Source organism: Apodemus sylvaticus, chromosome 23 (genome assembly GCF_947179515.1).
Source record: "Apodemus sylvaticus chromosome 23, mApoSyl1.1, whole genome shotgun sequence".
Lineage (NCBI taxonomy): Eukaryota > Metazoa > Chordata > Mammalia > Rodentia > Muridae > Apodemus > Apodemus sylvaticus.
Window position 1 is genome coordinate 55,094,232 of NC_067494.1, and position 13,076 is coordinate 55,107,307.

Consider the following 13,076-nt stretch of genomic DNA (forward strand, 5'->3'; position numbering starts at 1 on the left):
TTACTTTTATAACTTTTGATAATTTCTTACAGGTATATGTATGTTTACATATTATATTATTCATATATGTTCATATATACAATGAAAATTTGATTACCATTATCAAATTTTGTAACTTTTTTAGGGGTAGTTTAATATCAACAGCCTAGCCTCAGCAATAGTGTCAGGCCTTGGGACCTCTCCTTCAGCTAGATCTCACTTTGGACGTGTTCCTGGATCTTTTTCCCCTCAAGCTCCTCTCCATTTCCATCTATGTAACTCTTTCAGACAGGAACAATTATGGGGCAGAGTTGTGACTGTGGTATGGTCCCCCCCTCTCTCACTTGATTCCCTGCATTCCTGTTGGAAGTGGACTCAATAAATTGGCTCTCCCTACTGTTAGGTATTTCATCTAATGTCACTTCCTTTGAGTCCAGATACTATCTCACCTCTCAGGTCTCTGGCTCATTCTGGAGGGTTCCCCAAACTCCTAACTCCCAAGGTTGCCTGTTTCATTCTTTTTGATGGCCCTCATGGCTTTAGTCTTTTTCCCTCACTCAATACCAGATCCCTACTCCCCTCCACTCCTGAACCCCTTCCCCTTTTACTCCCAGGTTCCTCCCTCCATCCCCACTTGTGATTGCTTTCTTCTCCCTCACAAGTGGGACATCCTCACTTGGGCACCTCAGTTTGTTGACCTTTTTGAGTTCTGTGGTTAGTATCAATTTGCTAGTGAGTACATACCATTAATGCCCTTTTGGGTCTGAATTTCTTCACACATGATGATATTTTCTATTTCCATCCATTTGCCTACAAAACTCAGGATGTCCTTGTTCTTAATAGTTAAGTAGTATTCCATATGTAAAGGAACCACATTTTCTGCATCCATTCTTCTGTCATGTGAAATCTAGGTTGACTGAAGCTTCTGGCTATAACATATATGTTTGCTATGAAAATAGTGGAACATGTACCCTTGTGGCATGGTGGGGCATCATTTGGGTATATTCCCAAGATTGGTATTTCTGGTTTTTCAGCTAGAACCATTTCCAATTTTCTGAGGAACCTCCAGTTTGATTTCCACAATGGTTGTTCCGCCAGAAATGGAGGACTATTACTCTTTATCCACATCCTCTCCGACATGTGTTGTCACCTGAGATATTGATGGTAGCAATTTGGATTGCTGTAAGGTTAAATCTCAGGATCATTTTGTTTTGCAGTTCTCTTATCATTAAGGACTTTGAATATTTCTTTAGACGCTTCTCTTAGGTATGTTGTACATATATTTGCATTGAATTCTAGAAAGTGTTTAAATTATCCTTATTTCGTTCTTGAACAAGTGATCATTGAATATCGAGATTTTCAGTGTCCATGAATATGTGGACTTTCTGGTGATTCTGTTGCTGTCAAAATCCAGCTTGAACACGTGGTGATCTGACAAGATAAAAGTCAAAAAGATATTTCAATCCTCTAGTATTGGGTGATGCTTTCTGTGTGCCTGATTATATGGTAAATTTGGAGGAAGTCCAGTGAGAGGTGCTGAGAACAAGGTATATTCTTTTGTGTTTGGGTGAAAGATTCTATAGATATCTGTTAGATCAATTTTGTTCATAATGTCTCTTTGTTTCCTTTTTTCTCTGTTTAGATTCTCTTTCATTGACCTGTGCATTGTTAGAGTGGAATGTTGAAATCCCCCATTATTTTTGTGGAGGTGTCAGTGTGTGACTTGTGCCTTAGTAATATGTCTTTTCTGTTGGACTTGGGTCATAGATGCTCAGAATTGAAACATCTATGGATTTTTCCTTTGTTGAGTATGGATTATCCTTCCCAATCTGTTTTGAATATTTTGGGAGAAAATCTATTTTGTTTGATATTAGATTGGCTACTCAAGCTTCTTACTGGGGTACTTTTACTTGGAAAACCTTTCCCAGCTCTTCACTCTGAGGTAGTGTCTATATTTGCTGCTGAGGTGCTTTGTTTATATGCGGTAGAATAATGGATCCTGCTTACATATGTAGTCTGTTGGCCTGTGTCTTTTTATTGGTGTCCATTGATATTGACAGATATTAACAAACGGTGACTTAGTTCCTGCTTTTTTGATGTTGGTGGTTGTGATGGCTCTTCCAGTCTGTCAAATTTACTTGATCTGTAATAAGCAACATTCCCAAAATGGAGAGGCCATTTGTGATCCACCAGGCATAGTGGTGATGAAAAGCATAGGTCTGGGTAAAATAGTACATTCCTTTAATCCAGGAGAAAAGGACAAGCTTGGGACAGAGCAAGTCCCAAATCCAGGTGTGGTAGTACACACCTTTAATCTTGGTAACACCTTCTGCTAGAGGCCTAAATAAGGATAATAAAATGAGAAAGTGTTCACTATTCTTTGACTATTTGCAGTAATTGCCAGGACATCTGTTGGAATCTACTTCAGGATTCCAGCTTATATAGAAGACCATCTGAAACAACTAGCCTCATGGGAATGAGAAACTAATAGATTCTTGGATGTCTGGATAACAGCTTCCCAATGTTGTGCTAGTTGGACTGCAAAGTATAAGCTGCTCAGTTAATATCCCTAAATATATTCAAACATTCCATATGTTCTATGAATCTGGAGAACCCTGACTAATACAATGATGGTTCTGTGTCTCTGTGTGTACAATCCAGATCTTTTGAATTTGATATGAAAGGATTAATTTCTTGTGTTTTTTGGATGTACTTTCATTCCTTGTTTTGGAATACTTATTTTGTAGTTCTGCATCTGTAGAAAGATACTTTATAAATATGTTTTTTTTCTATGAAATATCTTGGTGTCTCTATCTATGGTGGTCGTGAGATTTTTGGGAATAGTAGTCTGTGCTGGGATTTTTGGTGTCTAAGCGTCTACATTATATTTGTTCAGGATCTTTTGGCTTTTATAATCTCTGTTGAGACGCCAGGTGTAATTCTGATAGGCCTATCTTTACATATTACTTGGGAATTTTCCTTTACAGTTTTTAATATTCTTTCTTTGTTCTGTACATTTACTCTTTCGATTATGTGGCAGGGGATTTTCCTTTTCTGGTCCAACATATTTGGGGTTCTATAAGCTTCCTGTAAGTTTATAGCCACGTCTTTCTTTAGGCTAGGGAAGTTTTCTTCTATGATTTTGTTAAGAATATTTTCTGGACTTTTGAACAGGAAACCTTTACATTCTTCTATTCCTACTACTCTTATGTTTGGTCCTTTCATACTGTCCCAAATTTTCTGGATATTTTTTCTATAGTATCTTCTAAGCTTGATATTCTTTCTTCTGTCTCCTGAATTCAGTGCATGATGATTATGTTTGTTGTTCCTGTTCTCTTTCCTAGGTTTTCCATCTGCAAAGTTGACTCTATTTGTATTTTTATTGCTTCTCTTTCTATTTTTAGGTATTGAAAGTTTTATTCATTTCCTTCACCTATTTGGTAGTATTTCCCTGTTCCTTATATATGTTTCTTGTTTAATTCTTTTTAACTTCACAGTCTTCATACCTCCCGAGGTCTGCTCCTTGGGTGCTTCACATCCCATACCTTCCACACACATCTTGCTTCCAAGATGATGTATCAACCTCCTACTCCCATCTCACTTTTTCAGCTGCTTGTTGGGCATCTCACAGGGTAGCCAGGCTAAGCTCCTATCTGCAAGCACACCACAGCATCAATAACAGTGTCATGACCCAGGACCTCCCCTTTAGCTGGATCCCAATTTGGAACTGCCATTGGACCTCCACTGCAGGCAGACTCTAGAATTTTTCTCTCCCCACTGTAGGGCATTTCATCTAAAGACCCTCCGTTTTTATATACTTCCAGAGTATATATACTATATATATACTGAGTTTATATACTTCCAGATCTCCAGTACAATCTAAAGGGTTCCCACACCTGCTACTTTTTGAGGTTAACAGTTTCCATTCATTTTTCTGGCCTTAGAGGCTTCAATACTGCTCTCCCTCCCCCAATACCAGATAATATTCTTCCTTTCCACCGCGTTTTCTCCTCTCGAGACAGATCCCTAGCTCCCTGGGTACCCCACCCTGAGATTGATTTCTTCTCCCTCCCAAGTAGTATTGAGGCATCTTCACTTGGGCCCATCAGCTTGTTTACCTTCTTGAGTTCTGTGAATTGTGTCCTGGGTATTCTGTAATTTTTTTGGCCTTATTTGTTATAACAGATACACAGAAAGGGAGGCACGCTTGTTAAGCAATTACATCCATTTTCCTCTTAAAGCAGCTCTTTTTTTTTGTTTTCTTTTTTTTTATTATTCGATAGAATTTATTTACATTTCAAATGATTTCCCCTTTTCTAGCTCCCCCACTCCCCGATAGTCCCGTAAGCCCCCTTCTCTTCCCCTGTCCTCCCACCCACCCCTTCCCACTTCCCTGGTCTGGTTTTGCTGAATACTGTTTCACTGAGTCTTTCTAGAACCAGGGGCCACTCCTCCTTTCTTCTTGTACCTCATTTGATGTGTGGATTATGTTTTGGGCATTCCAGTTTTCTAGGTTAATATCCACTTATTAGTGAGTGCATACCATGATTCACCTTTTGAGTCTGGGTTACCTCACTTAGTATGATATTCTCTAGCTCCATCCATTTGCCTAAGAATTTCATGAATTCATTGTTTCTAATGGCTGAATAGTACTCCATTGTGTAGATATACCACATTTTTTGCATCCACTCTTCTGTTGAGGGATACCTGGGTTCTTTCCAGCATCTGGCAATTACAAATAGGGCTGCTATGAACATAGTAGAACATGTATCCTTGTTACATGGTGGGGAGTCTTCTGGGAATATGCCCAGGAGTGGTATAGCAGGATCTTCTGGAAGTAAGGTGCCCAGTTTTCGGAGGAACCGCCAGACTGATTTCCAGAGTGGTTATACCAATTTGCAACCCCACCAGCAGTGGAGGAGTGTTCCTCTTAAAGCAGCTCTTAGAGGCTGCGGACATATGCTTATTTTTAAACCCTTTTCTTTTTCACACGAATCCGCTCTTAAAAGCTGTGGACAAATGCCTATCAAGTTCCTACCCCATTTTCCACTGACTGCCCCTAAGCGAGGAGTTCAGCGCTGGTTCCACACTGCCTCACTTAGTTCATATCCTCTAGCACCTATAGTTGGTCACCATGCAGAATACCATCTTTTTCCGTTTTCTGCAAAGCTTCGCCAAGACAGGGTCACCTCAGGAAGCCTTCTTGTATCTAGCCCCATGTCCAGGCGCCAGTCTGTTGTATTCCATAGCTGCCTGCAGCTACTATGAACTGGGTTCCTGGAACAGAAGCTGAGTGATGTATGGGGAAGGGGTGAAAAGAAGAAGCCAGGATGATATTTTACCAATGGAGGCCCCAACTTTAATGTCAGTCAGACCTTTTAACAGTTTGGGCAAGCCTTCCCCCCCCCCCCCCCACTCCAGGCTGAGTTCTGGTGGAAGTCATCTAGCTTCATCTGGCAGACCTTGGTTTGACTGCTCAGGCAGCTGGATAAGTCATCTGCTTAATTCAGGAATTTGTAGACCTGGAAGAACAATGAGCTTAACCTTCACTCTGAGCTTCTCCACCCTAGAATAAAAATTCCTGTTGTAACTTACTTCCCTATTGCCCTAAGGTTAGATTCCTGCCTGAAGCCAGGGATTGTCCTTGGCTAATGTCAAGTTCCTACCACGTGGCACGACTCCCCAATATGGCTCTGTACACCCTGTATTTCTTTACCAGATTTATTTATTTTCTATTCAAAGGCCCCCATCATCTTTACAAGATGAGATTTGTGGTCAAAGTCTTGCACTTCAGATATGTTAGGATATTCAGGGCTTGCTATAGTAGTTCTAAAGGTGTCATATTACACTGGCTTCTGTTGACTTTGCTCTTGTGACAACCTATAGACATCTAGTTGTTTATGTTCAAAGCTGCCCTGAGAGTATGCAGGAGTAGCAAGCCTGTGAAACTGTTGTTCTAGAATGCAACAGATCTCACCAAAGGGAGGCATAGCTGTAGGCTTGGATATGCAGTTCAGACCCTCACTTGTAGGTAGAGGTGTTGATACAAAGATGAAGGAGGTTGTCCTAGGTTGGAGCACGTCTCCCAGAGGCTGGAAGAGTTGTGGGATGGAGGGTGGTTTTGATCTCCAATTGAAAGTAGAAGTGTGAAGTAGAAGGAAGATGAAGCTCCAAAGGTTTGGAACACAGCTTATGACTGCTGGGCTTTCTTCTAGTACTCTTTATTTTTCAGTATATTTAAGGTTTTGACTATTATATGGACATAGGATTTTCTTTTATGGTCCACTCTGATAGGTAATCTATAAGCTCCTTGTATACTTATAGGCATCTCTTTCTTTAGGTTATGACATTTTTCTTATATGATTTTTGAAGATAAATTTTGGACATTTAATCTGGGAATCTTTTCTTTCTTCCATTCCTGTTTTTCTTAGGTCACATATTTCTTGGATGTTTTGTGCAAGGGATTTCTTTTGATATTTAACAATTGATTTGGCTGGGGTCTCAAATTGTACTATGAAATATTCTATGCTTGAGATTCTCCCATTTTTTAATTCTATTGGTGATGATTGCATCTGTTGTTCCTGTTCCCTCCTTTGGTTTCTGCCTCTGCAATTGCCTCAGTTTGGATCTACTTTATTGCTTCTTGTAAAAGGCCTCTACCTGTTTGATAGTGTTTTCCTGTACTTCTTAAAGGAAATTTTACATTTCTTCATTAAAGAGTTGTAAGAATTTTACAAGATTGACTTTAAGGTCATTCATGATATCACATACAATATATAATTATGATATATTTATGATTCTTGTGATACAGCTGTGTTAGGATATCCAGGGCTTGATCTGGAAAGATAGCTATGTTCTTAAATTACAATATTTCCCTGGCTTATGTTGACTGTGTGCTTATGTTCACCTTTAAGAATCTGGTTGTATCTGAATTTCTCTGACGTTGCAGGTATTCAGAAAGTAGGCCTAGACTGGATATACCTGGTGAACTAGGTCACTGTTGGCCAGCCTTGGTCTAGACAATAGAATTCAGGGTGCACTGCATATCTCCCAGCAGTTCTGTGTGCCCCTGAAAATCAAACAGGCAGAGTAATGTGAAAAGGGAAGGTATTTAATCTGTTTCTTCCTAAATCTGCAGGCCTGGTGACGGTGGTCAGAAAGTTGAGTGGACAATGGGTTTCTTGGAAGACCCAGATAAACATTTAATATTGTGCAATGACCACTGCCCACCAGAAGAATAAACAATTTATTACTGAAAACGATGGCATGGATAATTTACAGACATATGCATCAAAGTACAAAATGGAGTGTGAACTGAAATCATTTTCATTAATCAAAACCTTGATTTCACAAATATGGTCTATGACTTCCTCTGATAAATGTCTCTGTTTTGGTTAAGAGAATGCACCATAAACTACTCAGGAAAAGCTTATGTGGATTCACAAATGATTTGTTTTTTACTACAGATGGCATGCAACTATTGCACTTCTAGGTGCAGCCTACTTAGTATGCTGACAATGTAGTTCAGTGAAACCTTATATGGCCAAAACTGCCAGGGACAGTTAACCTGATGCAACTTTAATGATGGCTTCCAGGACTGCTGAAACCACCATAAAGGTGGACATCCAAATGTTTTACTAGCTGACTTCTTCACTGTCCTGGAACCAAAATATTGTGTCTTCAGAAATACTGGATTTTTTTTCTTTCAGTAAACCATCAACTATGGCAACAATAGCCAATATAATGTGGGGCAGTATATGGAGCTCAGGCTATCATTGTACTTTCCACTAAATCAATTAAGAGCACTTTGACTAAATGTGCTTTCCCTTTTACCCGGGTTCCTTTATTTGAACTCCTTACTTTCAAATTTCCTATTTTTACATGCTTTTTTAATATTGTGAAGCAATAGATGGTTATAAATATTTTTTCCAGAGATCACAGGATAGTTGTCTTCTCTAAGCAATTACCAGTGTGCCTAAGTATTCTTTAGATTATAGAGTACCAAATTAAATTACAAACAAACATCAGCAAAGCATAAATAGTTCCCCTAACATCAACTTATTCTTTTGGAAGACAGTAGTGCTGAGGAGAGCCATAAGGATACAAAGCACTGTGACATATAAAGCTGAGACTTGACACAAGATTATGTGAGAATATCATAAATTTGTGGCATATTCTAAGAAATATCAATGTTGATTTTTTTTTCGTTTTTTATTCCATATATTCTTTATTTACATTTCAAATGATATCCCCTTTCCTGGAACCCCCCTCCCTGAAAGTCCCATAAGCCCTCTACCCTCCCCCTGTTCCCAAATCATCCCCTTCCCAATTCCCTCTCCTGGTATTCCCCCACACTGCTGCACTGAACCGGTTCAGAACCAGGGGCCACTCCTTCCTTCTTCTTGGACACCATTTGATATGTGAATTTTGTCTTGGATATTTCGAGCTTCTGGCCTAATATCTGCTTATCAGTGAGTACATACCATGTGTGTTTTTTTGTGATTGGGTCACCTCACTCAGGATGACATTCTCTAGTTCCACCCACTTGCCTAAGAATTTCATGAATTCATTTATTAATAGCTGAGTAGTATTCCACAGTGTAAATATACCACATTTTCTATATCCATTCCTCTGTTGAGGGATATTTGGATTCTTTCCAGATTCTGGCTATTATAAAGAGGGCTGCTATGACCATAGTGGAGCATGTGTCCTTATTACATGCTGGGGAATCCTCTGGGTATATGCCCAGGAGTGGTATAGCGGAGTCCTCTGGTAGTATCATGCCCAGTTTACTGAGGAATCACCAGACTGACTTCTACAGTGGCTGTACCAGCTTGTAATTCCACCAGCAGTGGAGGAGTGTTCTCTTTCTCCACATTCTCGTCAGCAATTTTTTTCTCCTCAGTTTTTGATCTCAGCCATTCTGACTGATTGAGGTGAAATATCAGGGTTGTTTTCATTTGCATTTCCTTGATGACTAAGGATCTTGAACATTTTTTAGGTGCTTCTTAGCCATTCGATATTCCTCAGGTGAAAATTCTTTGTTTAAATCTGTTCCCATTTTTAAAAGGGTTATTTGATTTTCTGGAATTTAACTTCTAGTGTTCTTTGTTTATCTTGGATATTAACCCTCTGTCAGTTGAAGGGTTGTCAAAGATCTTTCCCCAATTTGTTGGCTGCCCTTTTGGCCTATTGACAGTGTCCTTTGCCTTACAGAAACTTTGTTATTTTATGAGGTCCCATTTGTCAATTCTTAATCTTAGAGCATAAGCTATTGGTGTACTGTTCTGGAAATTTTCCCCTGTGCCCATGTGCTCAAGGCTCCTTCCCAGTCTCTTTTCTATTATTTTAGTGTGTCTAGTTTTATGTGGAGGTCCTTGATCCTCTTAGACTTGAGCTTAGTACAAGGAGATAAGAATGGATTGATTTGCATTCTTCTCCATGCTGACCTTCAGTTGAACCAGCATTATTTGTTGCGAAGGCTATCTTTTTTCCACTGGATAGTTATAGTTTCTTTGTAAAAAATCAAGTGACCAAAATTGTGTGGGTTCATTTCTGGTCTTCAATTTTATTCCATTGTTCTACCTGCCTGTCACCATACCAAAACATGCAGTTTTTAACACTATTGCTCTGTAGTACTGCTTGAGGTCAGGGATACTGATTCCTCCAGAAGTTCTTTTATTGTTCAGAATAGTTTTAGCTATCCTGGGATTGTTGTTATTCCAGATGAATTTGAGAATTGCTCTTTCTAACTCTATGAAGAATTGAGTTGGGATTTTGATGGGGATTGCATTGAATCTGAATATTGCTTTTGGCAAGATGGTCATTTTTATTATACTAATCCTGCCAAAGAGCATGGAAGATTTTTCCACTTTCTGAGGTGTTCTTCAATTTCTTTTTTCTAAGACTTGAGGTTCCTGTCATACAGATCTTTCACTTGTTTGGTTAGAGTCACACTAAATACTTTATATTGTTTTGGCTATTGTGAAGGGTGTCATTTCCCTAATTCCTTTCTCAGTCTGTTTGAGTATAGGAAGGCTACTGATTGGCTTGAGTTAATTTTATATCCAGCCACTTTGCTGAAGTTTTTTTTTTGGGGGGGGGTGGGGGGGGACAAGGTTTCTCTGTATAGCCCTGGCTGTCTTGAAACTCACTCTGTAGACCAGGCTGGCCTTGAACTCAGAAATTCGCCTGCCTCTGCCTCCCAAAGTGTTGGGATTACAGGCATGCACCACCACCAGTCAGCTCTGTTGAAGTTGTTTATCAGCTGTAGGAGTTCTCTGGTGGAGTATTTTGGGTCGCTTAAGTATACTATCATACCATTTGTAAATAGTCATAATCTGACTTCTTTCTTTCCAATTTGTATCCCTTTGACCTCTTTTTGTTGTCTAATTTCTCTAGCTAGAATTTAAAGGATTATATTGAATAAGTATGGAGAGAGAGGGCAGCCTTGTCTAATCCCTGATTTTAGTGGGATTGCTTCAAGTGTCTCTCCATTTAGTTTGATGTTGGCTACTGGTTTGCTGTATATTGCTTTTAATATGATTAGGTATGGGCCTTGAATTCCTGTTCTTTCCAAGACCTTTAACATGAAAAAATGATGAATTTTGTCAAATGCTTTTTCAACATCTAATGAAATGACGATGTGGTTTTTTTTATTTGAGTTTGTTTATATAGTGAATTACATTCATGGATTTCCATATATTGAACCATCCCTGCATCCCTAGGATGAAGCCTACTTGATCATTGTGAATTATCATTTGGTTGTGGTCTTCTATTTGATTGGCAATTTTATTGACTATTTATGCATCAATATTCATAAGGGAAATTGTTCTAAAGATCTCTTTCTTTGTTGGATCATTGTGTGGTTTTGGTATTAGCGTAACTGTGGCTTCATAGAACAAGTTGTATGGTGTACCTTGTGTTTCTATTTTGTGGAATAGTTTGAAGAGTATTGGTGTTAGGAATTCTTCAAAGGTCCGATCGAATTCTGCACTAAATCCATCTGGTCCTGTGCTTTTTTTTTTTTTTTTTTTTTTTTTTTTTTTTTTTTTTTGTTGTTGTTGTTGGGAGACTTTCAATAACTATTTCTATTTCTTTGAGGGTTATGGGATCATTTAGATGGTTTATCTGATCCTGATTAAACACTGGTAGTTGGTATCTGTCTAGGAAATTGTCCATTTCATCCAGATTTTCCAGTAGTGTTGAATATATATCCTTTAGTAGTAGGATCTGATAATTTTTTTAATTTCTTCAGTTTCTGTTGTTATTTCTCCCTTTTCATTTCTGATTTTGTTAATTTGGGTACTCCCCCTGTACCCTCTGGTTACTCTGACTAAAGGTTTATGTATCTTGTTGATTTTCTCAAAGAACCCGCTCCTGGTTTTGTTGATTCTTTTTGTAGTTCTTTTTGTTTCTACTTGGTTGGGTTCAGCCCTGAGTTTGATGATTTTCTGCCATCTACTTGTCTTGGGTATATTAGCTTCTTTCTGTTCATGAGCTTTCAGATGTGCTCTTAATCTGCTTATGTATGCTCTCTCCTGCGTCTTTTTGGAGGCACTCAGACCTAAGAGTTTTCCTCTTAGAACTGCTTTCATTGTGTCCCATATATTTGGGTATATTGTGCTCTCATTTTCATTAAATTCTTAAATGTCTTTGATTTTTTTCTTATTTCTTCCTTGACCAAGTTATCATTGAGCAGAGCATTGATCAGCTTCCATGTGTATGTGAACTTTCTGTTGTTTTTGTTGCTATTGAAGTTCAACTTTACTCCATAGTAATCTGATAAGAGGCATGGAATTAGTTTGATTTTCCTATATCTGTTGAGGTCTGTTTTGTGAGCAATTATATGTCAGTTTTGGATAAGGTACCATGAGGTGCTGCAAAGGTGTATTCTTTTGATTTAGGATGAAATATTCTATAGATATCTATTAAAGTCATTTGGTCCAAAACTTCAGTTGGTTTCATTGTGTCTCTGTTTAGTTTGTGTTTCCCTGGTCTGTCCATTGATGAAGTGGGGTGTTGAAGTCACCCACAGTATTGTGTGGGTTGTGATGTGTGCTTTAAGCTTTAGTAAAGTTTCCTTTATGAATGAGGTTTCCTGTGTATTTGGAGCATAGAATTTCAGAATTGAGAGTTCTTCATAGTAGATTTTTCCTTTGCCAAGTATGAAATGTTCTTCTGTGTCTTTTTTGATGATTTTTGGTTCAAAGTCGATTTTATCAGATATTAGAATGGCTACTCCAGTTTGTTTCCTGGGATCATTTGCTTTGAAAACTGTTTTCCAGCAGTTTACTCTGAGGTAGGGTTTGTCTTTGGCACTGAGATGTGTTTCCTGTATGCAGCAAAATGTTGTATCTTGTTTACGTATCCAGTTTGTTAGTCTATGTCTTCTTATTGTGGATTGAGTCCATTAACCCTAAGAGATATTAAGTAATGGTGATTGTTGCTTCCTGCTATTTTTGATGTAATTTTTATGTTTGTGTGGTTATCTTCTTTTGGGTTTGTTTAAAGAAGATTAATTTCTTGCTTTTTCTAGGGTGTAGTTTTCCCTCATTTTGTTGGTGTTTTCCATTCATTATCCTTTGAAGTGCTGGATTTGTAGAAAGATACTGTCTAAATTTGTTTTCATCATGAAATACCTTATTTTCTCCATCTATGATTTTTGAGGGATTTGCTGGATATAGCTGTCTGGGTTGGCATTTGTGTTCTGTTACGGTCTGTATGAGATCTTCCCAGGCTCTTTTGGCTTTCATAGTCTCTGATGAGAAGTCTAGTGTAATTCTGATAGGTCTACCTTTATATATTTTTTGATCTTTTTACCTTACTGCTTTTAATATTTTTCTTTGTTTAGTACATTTGGTGTTTTAATTATTATGTGACTTGAGGAATTTCTTTTCTGGTCCAATTTATTTGGAGTTCTGTAGGCTTCTTGTGTGTTCATGGGCACCTCTTTCTTTATGTTAGGGAAGTTTTCTTTTATAATTTTGTTGACATTTACTGGCCTTTTAAGTTGGAAATCTTCACTCTATTTTATACCTATAATCCTTAGATTTGGTCTTCTAGTTTTGTCCTGTATTTCCTGGATGTTTTGGGTT